Raw genomic sequence first — 20,761 nt, forward strand, 5'->3', positions numbered from 1 at the left:
AAGTTGTAGAAACACCTCAAAGATTATCCATAAAAACAGGATGCACCTGAGCTCAATTTCGAGTCTCATAGCAAAGGGTCTGAATACTTATGTAAATAAGGTATTTCTGTTTTTTAGTTTTAATACATTTGCCAAAACCTTTTTTTTCTTTGTCATTATGGGGTATTTTGATTTAATCAATTTTAGAATAAGGCTGTAACGTAACAAAATGTGGAAAAAGTCAAGGGGTCTGAATACTTTCTGAATGCACTGTATACAGGAAACATATTAGTAAACATTCTCCAGACAGGAAGTTGCTTGCTATCAAGCAGAGAACAATAGAAGTGATGGTGTTCTATATGTTTAATAAACCCTGTATTAAGGTTAACCCTAGATAGCTGTGTCCTATAAGGTTACTAATAGCAGTGTTCTTTAGGGTTAATAAACTCTGTATTATACAGTCAACCTTATTACTGCAGTGGGCTAACAGAGTGTTTCTTGGTAATCTTTGAAACAAAAGTATACACCTCACACACGATTATGGGCTTAAAAAAAGAAGACGCCTGTACCATGTCAGATATAGAATTGAAATGTCTTCAATTGAGTTTGCATCCCAATATTACACATCACAGAAGACTGAAAAAATAAACTGTTTACATAAAAACAACACATTTGTCGGGGGGGGAAAAAGTTTATTAATTTAAAATTAGAAAAAATATGAATAACATTCCACCCATGAGGCCACTGGGTAATTTTACTGCAGGAAAGGGATTTAATGAACACCATGTGGCTATGAACACAAAGAGAAGAGGACTGTCGAGTTGGTATCTGACCATGTCTGCTAAAGTGCACCGTTCAAAACAGACAATGTGAGATCACTTGAGCCAGGCTAAATTAAACCAGACTATTTGAATACAATCAGATGGTAAAAAAAAAACTGTCATTCAGTGTCCGACTAAAGATGTTCTCTCCCGAGCTGGTGCAAGAGCTGCTCTGTTCAGCAAAATAAACAAGTTAAATATTCTGTTATAAGTGCTTGAAATGAATAATAACAGGACACAGTGTCTAAAGCACAAGCCAAGCTCCTTGACTATCTGGAACGGATCTATTCAATATCCCTCTTCCAGAATTCACATGTATTATAGAATCATTTCAACAGCTATTCACCAGCATTGTAGCATAGTAAATCTGTTTGTATAAACTGCTATTCACCAGCATTGTAGCATAGTAAATATGTTTGTATACACAGCTATTCAACAGCATTGTAAATATATTTGTATAAATAGCAGCATCAGTTGTAAGCGTTTTGGCCAAACAACATTATGTGATTTTAAATTCTCCACCTAGTATCATATAATATACAGACGCGCTCAAATTTGTTGGTACCCTTACATCTCATTGAAATAATGCTTCATTCCTCCTGAAAAGTGATGAAATTAAAAGCTATTTTATCATGTATACTTGCATGCCTTTGGTATGTCATAGAATAAAGTAAAGAAGCTGTGAAAAGATGAATTATTGTTTTTATTCTACAAAGAGATTCTAAAATGGCCTGGACACATGTTGGTACCCCTTAGAAAATATTATAAATACTTGGATTATAGTGATATTTTGTTTCTTTAATTAGTTTCACACGTCTCCAATCTTGTAATCAGTCATTCAGCCTATTTAAATGGAGAAAAGTAGTCACTGTGCTGTTTGGTATCATTGTGTGCACCACACTGAACATGGACCAGAGAAAGCAAAGGAGAGATTTGTCTGAGGAGATCAGAAAGAAAATAATAGAGAAGCATGGTAAAGGTAAAGGCTACAAAACCATCTCCAAGCAGCTTGATGTTCCTGTGACAACAGTTGCAAATATTATTAAGAAGTTTAAGGTCCATGGAAACTGTAGCCAACCTCCCTGGGCGCGGCCGCAAAAGGAAAAAAATCAACCCCAGATTTAACAGAAGGATAGTGCGAAAGGTAGAAAAAGAACCATGGACAACTGCCAAAGAGATACAAGCTGAACTCCAAGGTGAAGGTACGTCAGTTTCTGATCGCACCATCCATCGCTTTTTGAGATGAAATGGGCTCCATGGAAGAAGACCCATCAGAACTCCACTTTTGAAAGAAAAACATAAAAAAGACAGACTACATATTGACAAGCCACCAGCCTTCTGGGAGAATGTCCTTCAGACAGATGAATCAAAACTGGAGCTTTCTGGCCAGTCACATCAGCTCTATGTTCACAGACGAAAACATTAAGCTTTCAAAGGAAAGAACACCATACCTACAGTGAAACATGGAGGAGGCTGGGTTATGTTTTGGGGCTGCTTTGCTGCGCCTGGCACAGGGTACCTTGAATCTGTGCAGGGTACAATGAAATCAAGACTATCAAGGCATTCTGTAGCGAAACGTACTGCCCAGTGTCAGAAAGCTCTGTCTCAGTCACAGGTCATTGGTTCTTCAACAGGATAATGACCCAAAACACACAGCTAAAAGCACCCAAGAATGGATAAGAACAAAACATTGGACTATTGTGAAGTGGCCTTCTATGAGTCCTGATCTGAATCCTATCGAACATCTATGGAAAGAGCTGAAACTTGCAGTCTGGAGAAGGCACCCATCAAACCTGAGACAGCTGGAGCAGTTTGCTCAGGAAGAGTGGGCTAAACTACCTGTTAACAGGTACAGAAGGTACCCTGAGACAGCTGGGGTAGTTTGCCCAGGAAGAGTGGGCCAAACTACCTGTTAACAGGTGCAGAAGGCACCCATCAAACCTGAGACAGCTGGAGCAGTTTGCTCAGGAAGAGTGGGCTAAACTACCTGTTAACAGGTACAGAAGGTACCCTGAGACAGCTGGGGTAGTTTGCCCAGGAAGAGTGGGCCAAACTACCTGTTAACAGGTGCAGAAGGCACCCATCAAACCTGAGACAGCTGGAGCAGTTTGCTCAGGAAGAGTGGGCTAAAACTACCTGTTAACAGGTGCAGAAGGTACCCTGAGACAGCTGGGGCAGTTTGCTCAGGAAGAGTGGGCCAAACTACCTGTTAACAGGTGCAGAAGGCACCCATCAAACCTGAGACAGCTGGAGCAGTTTGCTCAGGAAGAGTGGGCCAAACTACCTGTTAACAGGTGCAGATGTCTCATTGAGAGCTACAGAAAACATTTTAATTGCAATGATTGCCTCTAAAGGTTGTGCAACAAAATATTAGGTTATGGGTTCCATCATTTTTGTCCATGCCATTTTCATTCGTTTTTTTATTTACAATATTATGTTGAACAAAAAAATCTAAAGCAAAGTCTGATTTATATTAAATATGGAAGAAACAATGGTGGATGCCAATTACTTTTGTCAGTTTCAAGTTATTTCAGAGAAAATTGTGCCTTCGTTTTTTTGTGGAGGGGTACCAACAAATTTGAGCATGTCTGTATGTATATATACTATTCATTTAGAAGTTTACATCACAATACCCTTACATTGAAATTGATAATTTACTTGTACTGGTCTATACAGATCCTAATATGTTAACCTGAATGTGATGAAACCAGATCATAATATCTTAACCTGAATGTGATGAAACCAGATCCTAATATCTGAACCTGAATGTGATGAAGCCAGATCCTAATATCTGAACCTGAATGTGATGAAGCCAGATCCTAATATCTGAACCTGAATGTGATGAAACCAGATCATAATATCTTAACCTGAATGTGATGAAACCAGATCATAATATCTTAACCTGAATGTGATGAAACCAGATCATAATATCTTAACCTGAATGTGATGAAACCAGATCATAATATCTTAACCTGAATGTGATGAAGCCAGATCATAATATATAAACCTGAATGTGATGAAGCCAGATCATAATATATAAACCTGAATGTGATGAAACCAGATCATAATATATAAACCTGAATGTGATGAAGCCAGATCCTAATATCTTAACCTTATTGTGATGACGCCAGATCATAATACACTATCTATACAAAAATTATATGGACACCCCTTTAAATTAGTGTATTTAGCTATTTCATGAGGCAATTGACATTGCTCAGGAGAGGGTTTAGGGCAGGGTGAGCGGTCAGAGGTTAGGGGTCAGGGTTTACCAGAGACGGAAGATGAAGCGAGACAACCCACTCACTGTTTTTAGTAGACCAGACCCAGCAGCTATTGCATTGGCGTCTATGGGAGAGCCACTCAGATACTGTTTGAAGAGGTAGGGTTTTAGAAGATGGGCAGGGACGCTGCTGTCCTAGCTTCAGGGGGAAGATGGACAGGGACTCTGCTGTCCTAGCTTCAGGGGGAAGATGGGCAGGGACGCTGTTGTCCTAGCTTCAGGGGGAAGCTGGTTCCACCATTGGGGTGCCAGGACAGAGAAGAACTTGGACTGGGCAGAGTGGGAGCAGGGCTGTTTTCCATGCATCGGCAAGATACAACAGCTACGTCCGGTAAGACGAGGGGTGGGGGTGTGTGTCTATTTGTCAATAACAGCTGGTGCGCAATGTCTAATATTAAAGAAGTCTCGAGGTATTGCTCACCTGAGTTAGAGTACCTCATGATAAGCTGCAGACGACACTATCTACCAAGAGAGTTTTCATCTATGTTTTTCGTAGCCATCCATTTACCTCCACAAGCCGACGCTGGCACTAAGACCACACTCAACGAGCTGTATAAGGCCATAGGCAAATAAGAAAATGGTAATCCAGAAGTGGCGATCCTAGTGGCTGGGGACTTTAAAGCAGGCAAACTTAAATCCGTTTTCTCTCATTTCTACCAGCATGTCACAAAAACTAGACCACCTTTATCCCACACACAGAGACGTGTACAAAGCTCTCCCTCACCCTCCATTTGGAAAATCTGACCATAATTCTATCCTCCTGATTACAAGCAAAAACTAAAGAAGAAAGTACCAGTGACTCGCTCAATACGGAATTGGTCAGATGACATGGATGCTACAGGTCTGTTTTGCTGCACAGACTGGAATATGTTCCAGGATTCATCAATTGATATTTAGGCGTATACCACCTCAGTCACCGGCTACATTAATAAGTACATCGATGATGACGTACCCACAGTGACCGTACGTACATGTCCTAACCAGAAGCCATGGATCACAGGCAACATCCGCACGGAGATAAAGGCTAGAGCTGCTGCTTTCAAGGAGCGGGACACAAAATCCTCTTATGCCCTCAGACGAAACATCAAATAGGCAAAGCGTCAATACAGGACTAAGATTGAATCCTACTAAATCAAATCAAATCAAATGTATTTATATAGCCCTTCTTACATCAGCTGATATCTCAAAGTGCTGTACAGAAACCCAGCCTAAAACCCCAAACAGCAAGCAATGCAGGTGTAGAAGCACGGTGGCTAGGAAAAACTCCCTAGAAAGGCCAAAACCTAGGAAGAAACCTAGAGAGGAACCAGGCTATGAGGGGTGGCCAGTCCTCTTCTGGCTGTGCCGGGTGGAGATTACAACAGAACATGGCCAAGATGTTCAAATGTTCATAAATGACCAGAATCCTACTACACCGGCTCTGATGCTTGTCGGATGTGGCAGGGCTTGCAAACTATTACAGACTACAAAGGGAGACGCAGCCAGGAGCTGCCCAGTGACGCGAGACTACCAGATGGGCTAAATGCCTTTGATGCTCGCTTCGAGGCAAGCAACACTGAAGCATGCATGAGAGCACCAGCTGCTCCAGATGACTGTGTGATCACACTCTCCGTAGCCGATGTGAGCAAGACCTTTAAACAGGTCAACATTCACAAGGCCGCGGGGCCAGACGAATTACCAGGATGTGTACTCAGAGCATACGCTGAGCAACTGGCAAGTGTCTTCATTGACAATTTCAACCGGTCGCTGACTGAGTCTGTAATACCTACATGTATCACGCACACCACCAAAGTCCCTGTGCCCAAGAAAGTGAAGGTACCCTGCCTATATGACTAGCGCCCCGTAGCACTCACATCGGTTGCCATGAAGTGCTTTGAAAGGCTGGTCATGGCTCACATCAACACCATCATCCCGGAAATTCTGGACCCAGTCCAATTCGCATACTGCCCCAACAGATCCACAGATGACATAATCTCAATCGCACTCCACACTGCCCTTTCCCACCTGGACAAAAGGAACACCTATGTGAGAATGCTATTCATTGACTACAGCTCAGCGTTCAACGCCATAGTGCCCACAAAGCTCATCACTAAGCTAAGGACCCTGGGACTAAACACCTCCCTCTGCAACTGGATCCTGGACTTCCTGACAGGCCGCCCCCAGGTGGTAAGGGTAGATAACAACACATCTGCCACACTGATCCTCAACACTGGGGCCCCTCAGTGGTGTGTGCTTAGTCTCCTCCTGTACTCCCTGTTCACCCATGACTGCGTGGCCAAGCACGACTCCAACACCATCATTAAGACAAGGAAGATGATCATCCTCAAAAAGTTCTACAGCTGAACCATCAAGAGCATCCTGACCGGTTGCATCACCGTCTGGTATGCTCAGCATCCAACTGTAAGGCACTACAGAGGGATGCCCAGTACATCATTGGGGCATCCAGGACCTCCTATGCCAGGCAGTGTCAGAGGAAGGCCCCAAAAACTTTTTGGGTTACTACATGATTCCATATGTGTTATTTCATAGTTTTGATGTCTTCGCTATTATTCTACAATGTAGAAAATAGTAAAAATAAAGAAAAACCCTTGAATGAGTAGGTGTGTCCAACTGGTACTGTATTTGTTTCTGATTTTGTCAGGAAGTCAGGAAGTTAAAGCATACTGTTATATTGTTACGTGTATGATCTATGTAGTATTATTATACACTGCTCAAAAAAATTAAGGGAACACTAAAATAACACATCCTAGATCTGAATGAATGAAATAATCTTATTAAATACTTTTTTGTTTACATAGTTGAATGTGCTGACAACAAAATCACACAAAAATAATCAATGGAAATCCAATTTATCAACCCATGGAGGTCTGGATTTCGAGTCACAATCAAAATGAAAGTGGAAAACCACACTACAGGCTGATCCAACTTTGATGTAATGTCCTTAAAACAAGTCAAAATGAGGCTCAGTAGTGTGTGTGGCCTCCACGTGCCTGTATGACCTCCCTACAATGCCTGGGCATGCTCCTGATGAGGTGGCGGATGGTCTCCTGAGGGATCTCCTCCCAGACCTGGACTAAAGCATCCGCCAACTCCTGGACAGTCTGTGGTGCAACGTTGCGTTGGTGGATGAAGCGAGACATGATGTCCCAGATGTGCTCAATTGGATTCAGGTCTGGGGAACGGGCGGGCCAGTCCATAGCATCAATGCCTTCCTCTTGCAGGAACTGCTGACACACTCCAGCCACATAAGGTCTAGCATTGTCTTGCATTAGGAGGAACCCAGGGCCAACCGCACCAGCATATGGTCTCATAAGGGGTCTGAGGATCTCATCTCGGTACCTAATGGCAGTCAGGCTACCTCTGTAGAGCACATGGAGGGCTGTGCGGCTCCCCAAAGAAATGCCACCCCACACCATGACTGACCCACCGCCAAACCGGTCATGCTGGAGGATGTTGCAGGCAGCAGAACGTTCTCCACGGCGTCTCCAGACTCTGTCACGTCTGTCACATGTGCTCAGTGTGAACCTGCTTTCATCTGTGAAGAGCACAGAGCGCCAGTGGTGTTCTCTTGGTGTTCTCTGGCAAATGCCAAACGTCCTGCACGGTGTTGGGCTGTAAGCACAACCCCCACCTGTGGACGTCGGGCCCTCATACCACCCTCATGGAGTCTGTTTCTGACCGTTTGAGCAAACACATGCACATTTGTGGCCTGCTGGAGGTCATTTTGCAGGGCTCTGGCAGTGCTCCTCCTTGCACAAAGGCGGAGGTAGCGGTCCTGCTGCTGGGTTGTTGCCCTCGTACAGCCTCCTCCACGTCTCCTGATGTACTGGCCTGTCTCCTGGTAGCGCCTCCATGCTCTGGACACTACGCTGACAGACACAGCAAACCTTCTTGCCACAGCTCGCATTGATGTGCCATCCTGGATGAGCTGCACTACCTGAGCCACTTGTGTGGGTTGTAGACTCCGTCTCATGCTACCACTAGAGTGAAAGCACCGCCAGCATTCAAAAGTGACCAAAACATCAGCCAGGAAGCATAGGAACTGAGAAGTGGTCTGTGGTTACCACCTGCAGAACCACTCCTTTATTGGGGGTGTCTTGCTAATTGCCTATAATTTCCACCTGTTGTCTATTCCATTTGCACAACAGCATGTGAAATTTATTGTCAATCAGTGTTGCTTCCTAAGTGGACAGTTTGATTTCACGGAAGTGTGATTGACTTGGAGTTACATTGTGTTGTTTAAGTGTTCCCTTTATTTTTTTTAGCAGTATATTATTCCTATCTCAGAGCCATTTGCATTCCTTGTTATAGCCTAATGTCTAAACAAAATCAATCAATCAATCAATGTATTTATAAAGCCCTTCTTACATCAGCTGATGTCACAAAGTGCTGTGCAGAAACCCAGCCTAAAACCTCAAACAGCAAGTAATTCAGGTGTAGAAGCACGGTGGCTAGGAAAAACTCCCTAGAAAGGCCAGAACCTAGGAATAAACCTAGAGAGGAACCAGGCTATGAGGGGTGGCCAGTCCTCTTCTGGCTGTGCCGGGTGGAGATTATAACAGAACATGTCCAAATGTTCATAGATGACCAGCAGGGTCAGATAATAATAATCACAGTGGTTGTAGAGGGTGCAACAGGTCAGCACCCCAGGAGTAGATGTCAGTTGGCTTTTCATAGCCGATCATTCAGAGTATCTCTATCGCTCCTGCTGTCTCTAGAGAGTTGAAAACAGCAGGTCTGGGACAAGGTAGCACGTCCGGCGAACAGGTCAAGGTTCCATAGCCACAGGCAGAACAGTTGAAACTGGAGCAACAGCACGACCAGGTGGACTGGGGACACGAAGGAGTCATCAAGCCACATAGTCCTGAGGCATGGTCCTAGGGCAATAGGTCCTCCGAGAGAAAGAAAGAGAGAGAGTTAGAGAGAGCATACTTAAATTCACACAGGACACCGGATAAGACAGGAGAAATACTCCAGATATAACAGACTGACCCTAGCCCCCCGACACATAAACTACTGCAGCATAAATACTGGAGGGTGAGACAGGAGGGGTCAGGAGACACTGTGGCCCTATCCGATGATACCCCCGGACAGGGCCAAACGGATATAACGGATATAACCCCACCCACTTTGCCAAAGCACAGCCCCCACACCACTAGAGGGATATCTTCAAACCACCAACTTACTATCCTGAGATAGGACCGAGTATAGCCCACAAAGATCTCCCCCACGGCACGAACCTGAGGGAGGGCGCCAACTCGGACAGGAAGATCACGTCAGTGACTTAACCCACTCAAGTGACGCACCCCTCCTAGGGATGGCATGGAAGAGCACCGGTAAGCCAGTGACTCAGCCCCCGTAATAGGGTTTAAGGTCGAGAATCCCAGTGGAGAGAAGGATTTGATTTAGTTTGTTTTTACCAGAGACGGTAATGTGAAGAACAACATGACCTGCACCAAAGTCAAGTTAGGATTTAACTTTATCCAAGTTCTAAAATTCTCTGGTATAATGCTCTGCTTTTATTTTGTCACACACAACTGTAAGCTATTTTCTGTAATTAGCTTGCCATTAACTTGAAAATAATGAGTTTATTTTCCTGTAATAATGAATACAAATTAGCTAAATTTAAGACATTGTCAGCTATATGATATGGTCATCATTTGAACTGGCTAGCCAGCTAACTTAACGTTAGCTAGCTAGTTAACAAGCTAGAAACGAACCAAGACATTGTTTAGAAAGTTGCTTTTAGTTTCCTGGTTTGCTTGATTGACATATCCTAAATTCATTTTTAAACAGATGGGTTTATTTGGTGTTAAAATACACCAATTATGCTATTATGGATCTCCAGGCTGCTGATGTCATGCAGCCTGTTGTTTTTGTGTTTATACTTTTTAACTACAACGACAAGTTGGATGTCCGACGACAATAGAACGTTTATGATGTCACTGCGACAACTGAATAGAGACATTTCAATAGATGTAGTATAAACCAGCCTTTAGTCTTGAAATCTTTGGTTGTTTAGTACACTACCATACTCACTCTGTTTAGCACATGGCCTCACATGTGAATCCTTAAAGAGATGGGTGGGGCTCAGGCTTAAGAAGGTGTAAACGATGTTGAATTAGTGTAGACAAAGAAGAGCTCTCTAGTGGGTGTACCAAAACATTCCAAGGCCATTCTCTCAAAACTGGGGTTACAAGTTTATCAACTTTCAAAGCAGAATTACTTTCCCATTGTTCCTCAACTGTAGTGTATGATACACCATTTTCTAGCTCTGAGTCTCTACTTTTATCCAATGCAAAAAACACCATTTAAAATGTTGCTACATAAGACCGAATCGAGCCGGTCGGTCACATATGTATTAGTTAATATGTCATACATATGTATGTGTATTTACGTATATACAGTATCTCTACATTTTGCTTAAGTCTATCTAAATATCTCAGAGTTTCCTTATTTGGCCTCTGCTACCTTACATATCTTGTATGTTACCATGACAAAGAAACCTCATCCTGTATACAGTGCTTTCACAAAGTATTCACACCACTTGACTTTTTTCCACATTTTGTTGTGTTACAGCCTGCATATAAAATGGGATAAATTGAGATTTTGTGTCACTGGCCTACACACAACACCCCATAATGTCAAAGTGGAATGATGTTTTTAGAAATGTTTACTAAATAATTTATGATTTCAACTTGAAATGCCCTGAGTCAACAAGTGTTCAACCCCTTTGTAATGGCAAGGCTAAATAAGTTTAATTGTAAAAAAGACCAGGGATGTTTTCCAATGCTTCGCAAAGAAGGGCAGCTATTGGTAGATGGGTAAAATAAAAAAAAACAGACACTGAATTTTGAGCATGGTGAAGTTATTAATTACAATTTGGATGGTGTATCTATACACCCAGTCACTACAAAGATACAGGTGTCCTTCCTAACTCAGTTACCGGAGAGGAAGGAAACCGCTCAAGCATTTCACCATGAGGACAATGGTGACTTTAAAACAGTTACAGAGTTTAATGGCTGTGATAGGAGAAAACTGAGGATGGATCAACAACATTGTAGTTACTCTCCTTCTCCGTGGCCGACGTGTGAGTAAGACATTTAAACATGTTAACCCTTGCTAGGCTAACGGCCCAGACGGCATCCATAGCCGCGTCCTCAGAGCATGCGCAGACTAGCTGGCTGGAGTGTTTACGGACATATTCAATCTTTCCCTATCCCAGTCTGCTGTCCCCACATGCTTCAAGATGGCCACCATTGTTCCTGTACCCAAGAATGAAAAGGTAACTGAACTAAATTACTATCTCCCTGAAGCACTCACTTCTGTCATCATGAAGTGCCTTGAGAGGCTAGTTAAGGATCATATCACCTCCACCTTACCTGTCACCCTAGACCCACTTCAGTTTGCATACCACCCCAACAGGTCCACAGACGATGCAATCACCATCACACTGCATACTGCCCTATCACATCTGGACAAGAGGACTACCTACGTAAGAATGCTGTTCATTGACTATAGCTCAGCATTTAACACCATAGTACCCTCCAAGCTCATCATTAAGCTTGAGGCCCTCGGTCTCAACCCCGCCCTGTGCAATTGGGTCCTGGACTACATAGGCGTACAGAGGCCCATTATCAGCAACCATCACTCCTGTATATATTGTGCATTTTTCAGTACATATGTGGCAATTATGTATTTCAGAAGGAACCAGCAAGACAAATGCACTCTATATGTGCTCTGGGTCATTAGACACCATTAGACATGCACCTATCTGGGGGTTGGACACGACTGGTTATTCCTGTAACTGTGTTATGGCCAACTATGTACTGTTGCTATGGTTACACCTCTTGGGTCTTTTTCAGAACAGGGGTGTCCCTTTCAGAGGAGTTAGCAGGATGACATGTATGGTTATTTCTGTAAAGTGCCAAGGTCTGTTACTATGGTCCTACATGCATGAAGCTAGCTTAAGGCGAGTGCAGGTTTATTTTTGTCTATTTCTGTGGCTCTACGGGATCCATGCCCTAATATGAAGGCAATATGATAACGTGGCTAAATGCCAGAGTGGATGAGCCATTAAGAGGAGTTACTATGAGTGTGACGTAAGGAGGACAAATGTATAAAACGTGTGTGTCTAGACTGGAAGGCAGTTGTATTCATGAACCAGCTCGGATTTTGTTATGAAGTAATAAAAAGTCTATTTGAACTCACATGCTCCGGTATTTGTGAAATATGATTGCCCGAATATTTCCACGACATGTTCCAATGGGACGTTGTGTTAGCTAATCCAGGTTGATCATTATAAAAGGCTAAATGATCATTAGAAAACCCTTTTGCAATTATGTTAGCACAGCTGAAAACCGTTGTTCTGATTAAAGAAGCAATAAAACTGGCCTTCTTTAGAGTAGTTGAGTATCTGGAGCATCAGCATTTTTGGGTTCGATTACAGGCTCAAAATGCCAAGAAACAAAGTACTTTCTTCTGAAACTCATCAGTCTATTCTTGTTCTGAGAAATGGCTATTCCATGCGAGAAATTGCCAAGAAACTGAAGATCTGGTACAACGCTGTGTACTACTCCCTTCACAGAACAGTGCAAACTGGCTCTAACCAGAATAGAAAGAGGAGTGGGAGGCCCGGGTGCACAACTGAGCAAGAGGACAAGTACATTAGAGTGTCTAGTTTGTGAAACAGATGCTTCACAAGTCCTCAACTGGCAGCTTCATTAAATAGTACCCGCAAAACACCAATCTCAACAATCTCAACGTTACATTTTAACCTGGAACCCAATCAATGAAACGAGATTGGAGATGTTGGTTAGAGCTGCCCTGCCCTATAAAAAAACTCTCAAGTTCACAAAAGAGCACCTGGATGTTCCACAGCGCTTCTGGCAAAATATTCTGTGGACAGATTAAACTAAATTTTTGTTGTTTGGAAGGAACACACAACACTATGTGTGGAGAAAAAAAAGGCACAGCACACCAACATCAAAACCTCATTCTAACTGTAAAGTATGGTGGATGGAGCATCATGGTTTGGAGATGCTTTGCTGCCTCAGGGCCTGGACAGCTTGCTGTCATTGACGGAAAAATGAATTCCCAAGTTTATCAAGACATTTTGTAAGAGAATGTTAGGCTATCTGTCAGCCAACAGAAGTTGGATGATGCAACAGGACAACGACCCAAAACACATTAGTAAATACACAACAGAATGGCTTCAACAGAAGAAAATACACCTTCTGGAGTGGCCCAGTCTGAATCCTGACCTCAACCCGATTTAGATGCTGTGGCATGACCACGAGAGCGGTTCACACCAGACATTCTAAGAATATTGCTGAACTGAAACAGTTTTGTAAAGATGAATGGTCCAAAATTCCTCCTGACCGTTGTGTAGGTCTCATCCGCAACTACAGAAAATGTTTGGTTGAGGTTATTGCAAAGTATACTTTTTCCAACCTGCACTAGAAATGTTTACACAGTGTGTTCAATAAAGACATGAAAACGTATAATTGTTTATGTGTTATTAGTTTAAGCACACTGTGTTGGTCTATTGTTGTGCCTTAGATGAAGATCAGATCAAATTTTATGACCAATTTAAGGCAGAAATCCATGTAATTCCAAAGAGTTCACAGACCTTTTCTTGCCACTGTAGTCACTGTGGGAACAACATCCCCTATACACTTCCTGATGAACTCAGTCACCGTGTCCGTGTAAGCGTCAATGTTACTCTCAGAGGCTACCCGGAACATATTCCAGTCCATGTGATCAAAACAATCTTGAAGCATTGATTCCGATAGGTCAGACCAGCATTGAATAGACCTTAGCACGGGTACTTTCTGTTTGAGTTTCTGCCTATAGGAAGGGAGGAGCAAAATGGAGTCGTGATCTGATTTACGGCAGGGAGGGCCTTGTACGCATTTCTAAAAAAAGGCGAGTAGCAGTGATCTAGTGTTTTTCCTGAGCGAGTACTACAGTCAATGTGTTGAACTTCTGAAGCGTTTTCCTCAAATTTGCTTTGTTAAAATCCCCAGCTACAATAAATGTGGCCTCAGGCTATGTGGTTTCCAGTTTGCATAAAGCCCAGTGTAGTTCCTTGAGGGCCGTCATGGTATCGGCTTGAGAGGGAATATACACGGCTGTGACTATAACCCCCCCAAAATGATGGGGAGGTAATACGGTCTGCATTTGATTGTGAGGTATTCTAGGTCTGGTGAACAAAAGGACTTGAGTTTCTGTATGTCATCACATTTACGTCATGTGTAGTTAATCATGAAGCATACACCTCAGCCTCTCTTCTTCTTCCCGGAGAGTTTTTTATTCCTGTTTGTGTGATGTACTGAGAACCCAGCTGGCTGTATGGACGGGGACAATATATCCTGAGAGAGCCATGATTCCGTGAAACAGAGTATGTTACAGTCCCTGATGTCTCTCTGGAAGGAGATCCTCACCCTGAGCTTGTCTACTTTATTGTCCAGAGACTGAACATTAGCGAGTAATATACTCGGAAGCGGTGGATGGTGTGACCACCTCCTGAGTCGGACTAGAAGTTCACTCCGAATACCTCTACTCCGCCAGCAGCGACTTGGAGCAGCCTCTGAGATAAGTTCAATTGCCCTGGGGGGGTACGAACAAAGGATCCAATTTGTTAAGTCGTATTCCTGGTCGTAATGCTGGTGAGTTACCGCCGCTCTGATATCCAAAAGTTATTTCTGGCTGCATGTAATAACACAACAAATGTTCTGGGCTAATAATGTAAGAAATAACACACAAAAAAACAAATTACTGCAAAGTTGCTTAGGAGATGCCATGGTCTGTCGACGCCATCTTAGTTGTAATGATTTGAATTAAATATAAAACCTTAGGGGCCTACCGAGTGACGCATCAGTGTTTCGGCTTCTCTACAGCCTGGGGTTCGATCCCAGGCTGTGACATAACCGGCTGTGACCGGGAGTATAACGTTTCAGGTAAGACCCAAGTGCAGACTGTGTTGAAGTAACAATGTTAATTGCAGCAACAGGGGCAGGTAAATGACAGGTCAAGGCAGGCAGGGGTCGATAATCCAGAGTAGTGGGGCAAGGGTACAGGACGGCAGGCAGGCTCAGGGTCAGGCAGAGTGGTCAGGCAGGCGGTCTCAGAGTCCGGACAGGCAAGGGTCAAAACCAGGAGGATGAGAAAAAGAGAGACTGGGGAAAAGCAGGAACTGCTGGTTGACTTGACAAACAAGACGAAGTGGGGATAAAGGGAAAGATGGGCGACACCTGGGAGGGAGGTGGAAACAATCACAAGGACAGGTGAAACAGATCAGGGCCTGACAGGGAGTCCCATAGGGCGGCGCACAATTGGGTTAGGGCCAACTCCTCCTTTGGCCACCTTTCCTTCCAGTTCTCTGCTGCCAATGACTGGAACAAATTGCAAAATCACTGAAGCTGGAGTCTTATATCTCCCTCACTAGCTTTAAGCACCAGTTGTCAGAGCAGCTTTCCGATCACCGCACCTGTACATAGCCCATCTGAAAATAGCCCACCCAACTACCACATCCCCATATTGTTATTTTTTTTCTTCTCCTTTGCACCCTAGTATCTCTACTTGCACATCATCATCTGCACATCTATCACTCCAGTGTTTAATTGCTAAGTTGTAATTATTTCGCATCTATGGCCTATTTATTGCCTTACCTCCCTAATCTTACTACATTTGCACACATAGTATACAGCTTTTTCTATTGTGTTATTGACTGTATGTTTGTTTTACTCCATGTGTAACTCTGTGTTGTTATATGTGTTGAACTGCTTTGCTTTATCTTGGCCAGGTTGCAGTTGTAAATTAGATCTTGTTCTCAACTGGCCTATCTGGTTAAAAAAAATTGACAAAAAAGTGGTGGTTAAAATATAGAATTGAAATTGTTATAAATTCAGTTGTTAAATTGTGCACCCATAAATTTACAGGCACCCATGTTCAGTCATATTGCGCCTTATGTCAAAACAGCTGACAACTTGACAAGCTAAATGTCGAAAAACAACATTTTATTAATATTGTAATGAAACAATATTTTATTGTGGATATTTCCATGAAGCGCCATAATTTAATCAAAATAGGCTATGCAATATATTATTATTTTCGTGGATCTCATGTTTTCAATGAGTACAGTAGAGCTGAAACGGACGGACTAAACACAGCCCAATTTGGAACGACTCTTTTTGGACGAATTTGCGCCCACAACAGACGGACCTGATATCGCCCATAATGCCTCGGCGTTCCAGTATCAAACCTAACATCATTCGTTTGTGCATATTTTCATACTACTGTCTTTGGTACAGTACTGAGGTGTATTACGTATTGCAAAGGACACCGTTTAAGAACTAAACGAATAAAACCGGAATTAAACGGGGAAGGACCTAGACCAAATTGTCCAACAGAAACTCTCGTTTTAGTTGAAAAACGTTTTCCGTTTGGAGTAAACGCTTTCTGATTCTAAACGTTTAGCAATGACGAAACGGAATCGGCGTAATGAATTACAAAAAGTTTCTTAAGCGGAAGCAAACAGAGCGAAACGGGAAGGATGAACCTGAATTTATACAATAGAAAAAGTTTCGTTTTGAAACTGTTTGGACTAATGATTACACCACAGGTTGGTGAGCATGCGCACTGACTCAACTACGAAATATGGCGGCTGACGACTGCTAGAGAAAAGTGTTGGGATCTGATACATTTCGTTCAAAAGCTGCCCTGGTAAGTCATTTCTTCTCATTCCAAACAACATACACCACCACGGTTTGAACATTTTAATTAAATTAGTCATGAATCGAAAAAAAAGAAGAGATTAACTAAAAGGTCGCTCGCTAGTAAGCAGACACTTGCAGGCTGGTACTAGGGACATTAGCTAGCGAGCTAACAAGGTATGTTTGTCCAGTACTCTCGGTAGAATTAATAATGTATTTATACATCTAGCTAGCTATCTAACTATCTACATTGGCCTAGCACCAGTTCACACCTGACTGGATAACTAACTTCAGACAACGCCAGTGATGATGTAGCAAGCTAGCTTTAGCCCTAGTTAACTCATTTGTTTTGCTAGCTACTAACGTTAGCTCTCAAGAACCGAAGTGTGGTAACTACACCTGAACCAGGTTATGGCCTTAAAGGAGAATCGCCATATCAGAGTCTCCTGGAAGCCCAGGAAGCAGCCATTTAAAACGTAACTATTCACCAGCATTTCAATGTCAACATACGTTCGTTACTCACAAAATATGCAGTTTCGATTAGCAACTATCGTCATTTACTGCCGTCACGGCCGGTGTGTACTTCCAAAAAAGTATAATAAAATGTTAAATAACCGGAGAAATGGCACATCCAATGCATTCCGACGTGGGCATGGTAGAAATGAGGGACCTGTAAACACTTTTAGACCTTTTTTGTTAGTTCATACCGGCTGTGATGGCAGCAAATGACGACAAGTTGCTAATCGAAACTCCGTATTTGTTGAGTAACGAACGTATTTTGACATTAAAATGCTGGTGAATAGTAAGTTGAATCGCTGCTTCCTGGATTTAAAGGAGAATTATCAAATCCGACTTTATTTGTCACATGCGCCGAATACAATAAGTGTAGACTTTACCGTGAAATGCTGACTGACAAGCCCTTAACCAACAGTGTGCAGTTCAAGAAGAACATATTTACCAATTTAGAATAAAATAAAAAGTAACACAATAACAATAACGCCCAGTGGTGTAAAGTACTTAAGTAAAACATTATTTAAAGTACAACTTAAGTAGGTTTTTGGGGGTATCTTTACTTTACTATTTATATTTTTGACTACCTTTATTTCACTACATTCCTAGAGAAAATAATGTACTTTTTACTCCATACATTTTCCCTGGCACCCAAAAGTACTAGTTACATTATGAATGCTTAGCAGGACAAGAAGATGGTCCAATTCATGCACTTATCAAGAGAACATCATTCGCATCTATATTGCTTCTGATCTGACAGACTCACTAAACACAAATGCTTATTTTGAAAATTATGTTTGAGTGTTATTTATTGGCTATCAGTAAATTAAAAAACAAGAAAATGGTGTTGCCTGGTTTGCTTAATATAAGGAATTTGAAATGATTATACTTTTACTTTTGATACTTAAATATATTTAAAACCAAATACTTCTAGACCTTTACTCAAGTACTATTTTACTGGATGACTTTTACTTGAGTCATTTTCTATTAAGTTATGTTTTTACTTTTACTCAAGTATGGCACGAGTACTTTTTCCACCACTGTCAACGCCTCATGTAAAATCAGATTCTGATTTTGGATATACCCAGTTTACAGCCAGCACCCCCCCTTCCCATGGGCAAAACCTCCTGGTTGAAAAAAACGTCAGTAAGAATGTTTCCATCCAGTTTTCTTGCGAGTCATGCTGTATAAAAAAATATATACATTTTATAAATGCTGACAGACTTTTCGTTTGACATGGTGGGATCTTTTTGAGTCTGTGAAATGAAGTATGTGAGAAATGACGGTGGAAACGTCTTTATGTGCAAATATTGATATAAAAAACATCATATGGAAGTAAGCTTGGAGTCACACGATGATATGGTGTGTTGTCAAATCAAATTTTATTGGTCACATACACATGGTTAGCAGATGTTAATGCAAGTGTAGCGAAATGCTTATGCTTCTAGTTCCGACAGTGCAGTAATGTCTAACAAGTAATCTACCAATTCCCCAACAACTACATAATATACACAAATCTAAAGGGATGGATTAAGAATATGTACATATAAATATATGGATGAGCAATTACCAACCGGCATAGGCAAGATACAATAGATGGTATAAAATACTGTATATACATATGAGATGAGTAATGTAAGATATGTTAACATTATTGAAGTGGCGTTGTTTAAAGTGACTGATCCATTTATGAAAGTGGCCAGTGATTGGGTCTCAATATATGCAGCAGCCTCTCTGAGTTAGTGACTGCTGTTTAGCAGTCTGATGGCCTTGAGATATAAGCACCTTTTCAGTGTCTCGGCCCCAGCTTTGATGCACATGTACTGACCTCACCTTCAGGATGGTAGTGGGGTGAACAGGCAGTGGCTCGGGTGGTTGTTGTCCTTGATGATCTTTTTGGCCTTCCTGTGACAATCCTACGCTGTAGGATACCTTCTACCTTTATAGGGTACCCACTACTACAGGGGTACCTGCTACTACAGGGGTACCTGTTACCTTATAGGGTACCCACTACTACAGGGATACCTGCTACTACAGGGATACCTGTTACCTTATAGTGTACCCACTACTACAGGGATACCTGCTACTACAGGGATACCTGTTACCTTATAGGGTACCCACTACTACAGGGGTACCTGCTACTACAGAGGTACCTGTTACCTTACAGGGTACCCACTACTACAGGGATACCTGCTACTACAGGGATACCTGTTACCTTATAGGGTACCCACTACTACAAGGATACCTGCTACCTTATAGTGTACCCACTACTACAGGGATTCCTGCTACTACAGGGATACCTGCTACTACAGGAGTACCTGTTACCTTATAGGGTACCCACTACGACCGGGATACCCGCTACTACCGGGATACCCGCTACTACCGGGATACCTCCTACTACAGGGATACCTCCTACTACAGGGATACCTCCTACTACAGGGATACCTCCTACTACAGGGATACCTGTTACCTTATAGGGTACCCACTACTACAGGGATACCTGCTACTACAGGGATACCTGTCACCTTATAGTGTACCCACTACTACAGGGATACCTGCTACTACAGGGATACCATTTACCTTATAGTGTACCACTACTACAGGAGTACCTGTTACCTTATAGGATACCCACCACTACAGGGATACCTGTTACCTTATAGTGTACCCACTACTACAGGGATACCTGCTACTACAGGGATACATGTTACCTTATAGGGTACCCACTACTACAGGGATACCTGCTACCTTATAGTGTACCCGCTACTACAGGGATACCCGCTACTACAGGGATACCCGCTACTACAGGGATACCCGCTACTACAGGGATACCCACTACTACAGGGATACCCACCACTACAGGGATACCCGCTACTACAGGGATACCTGTTACCTTATAGGGATACCCACTACTACAGGGATAGCTGCTACTACAGGGATACCTGTTACCGTATAGGGTACCCACTACTACAGGCATACCTGCTACTACAGGGATACCTGTTACCTTATAGGGTACCCACTACTACAGGGATACCTGTTACCTTATAGGGGGTACCCACTACTACAGGGATACCTGTTACCTTATAGGGTACCCACTACTACAGGGATACCTGCTGCTACAGGGATACCTGCTGCTACAGGGATACCTTCTGCTACAGGGATACCTGCTGCTACAGGGATACCTGCTGCTACAGGGATACCTGCTGCTACAGGGATACCTGCTGCTACAGGGATACCTGCTGCTACAGGGATACCTGTTACATTATAGTGTACCCACTACTACAGGGATACCTGCTACTACAGGAGTACCTGTTACCTTATAGGGTACCCACTACTACAGGGATACCTGCTACTACAGGCATACCTGCTACTACAGGGATACCTGTTACCTTATAGGGTACCCACTACTACAGGGTACCTGCTACCTTATAGGATACCCACTACTACAGGGTACC

General features: G+C 42.7%; 1 protein-coding gene across 4 annotated transcripts in view; it reads left to right on the forward strand.

The window, feature by feature from the left end:
- Nucleotides 1-16,312: 16,312 nt before the first annotated feature.
- The window catches only part of LOC106560708 (sex comb on midleg-like protein 2), a 48,037-nt gene continuing 43,588 nt past the window's right edge, over nt 16,313-20,761 (forward strand). For 2 of the 4 annotated variants that reach the window (XR_006756880.1, XM_045687246.1), the window contains exon 1: nt 16,318-16,809. The gene's annotated coding sequence lies outside the window, so the exon portion shown is untranslated. Of the gene's footprint in view, nt 16,810-20,761 lie in introns of all 4 variants that reach the window. The other 2 variants (XM_014123867.2, XM_045687247.1) reach the window with 2 other exon arrangements.

This window comes from Salmo salar, chromosome ssa10 (genome assembly GCF_905237065.1).
Source record: "Salmo salar chromosome ssa10, Ssal_v3.1, whole genome shotgun sequence".
NCBI lineage: Eukaryota > Metazoa > Chordata > Actinopteri > Salmoniformes > Salmonidae > Salmo > Salmo salar.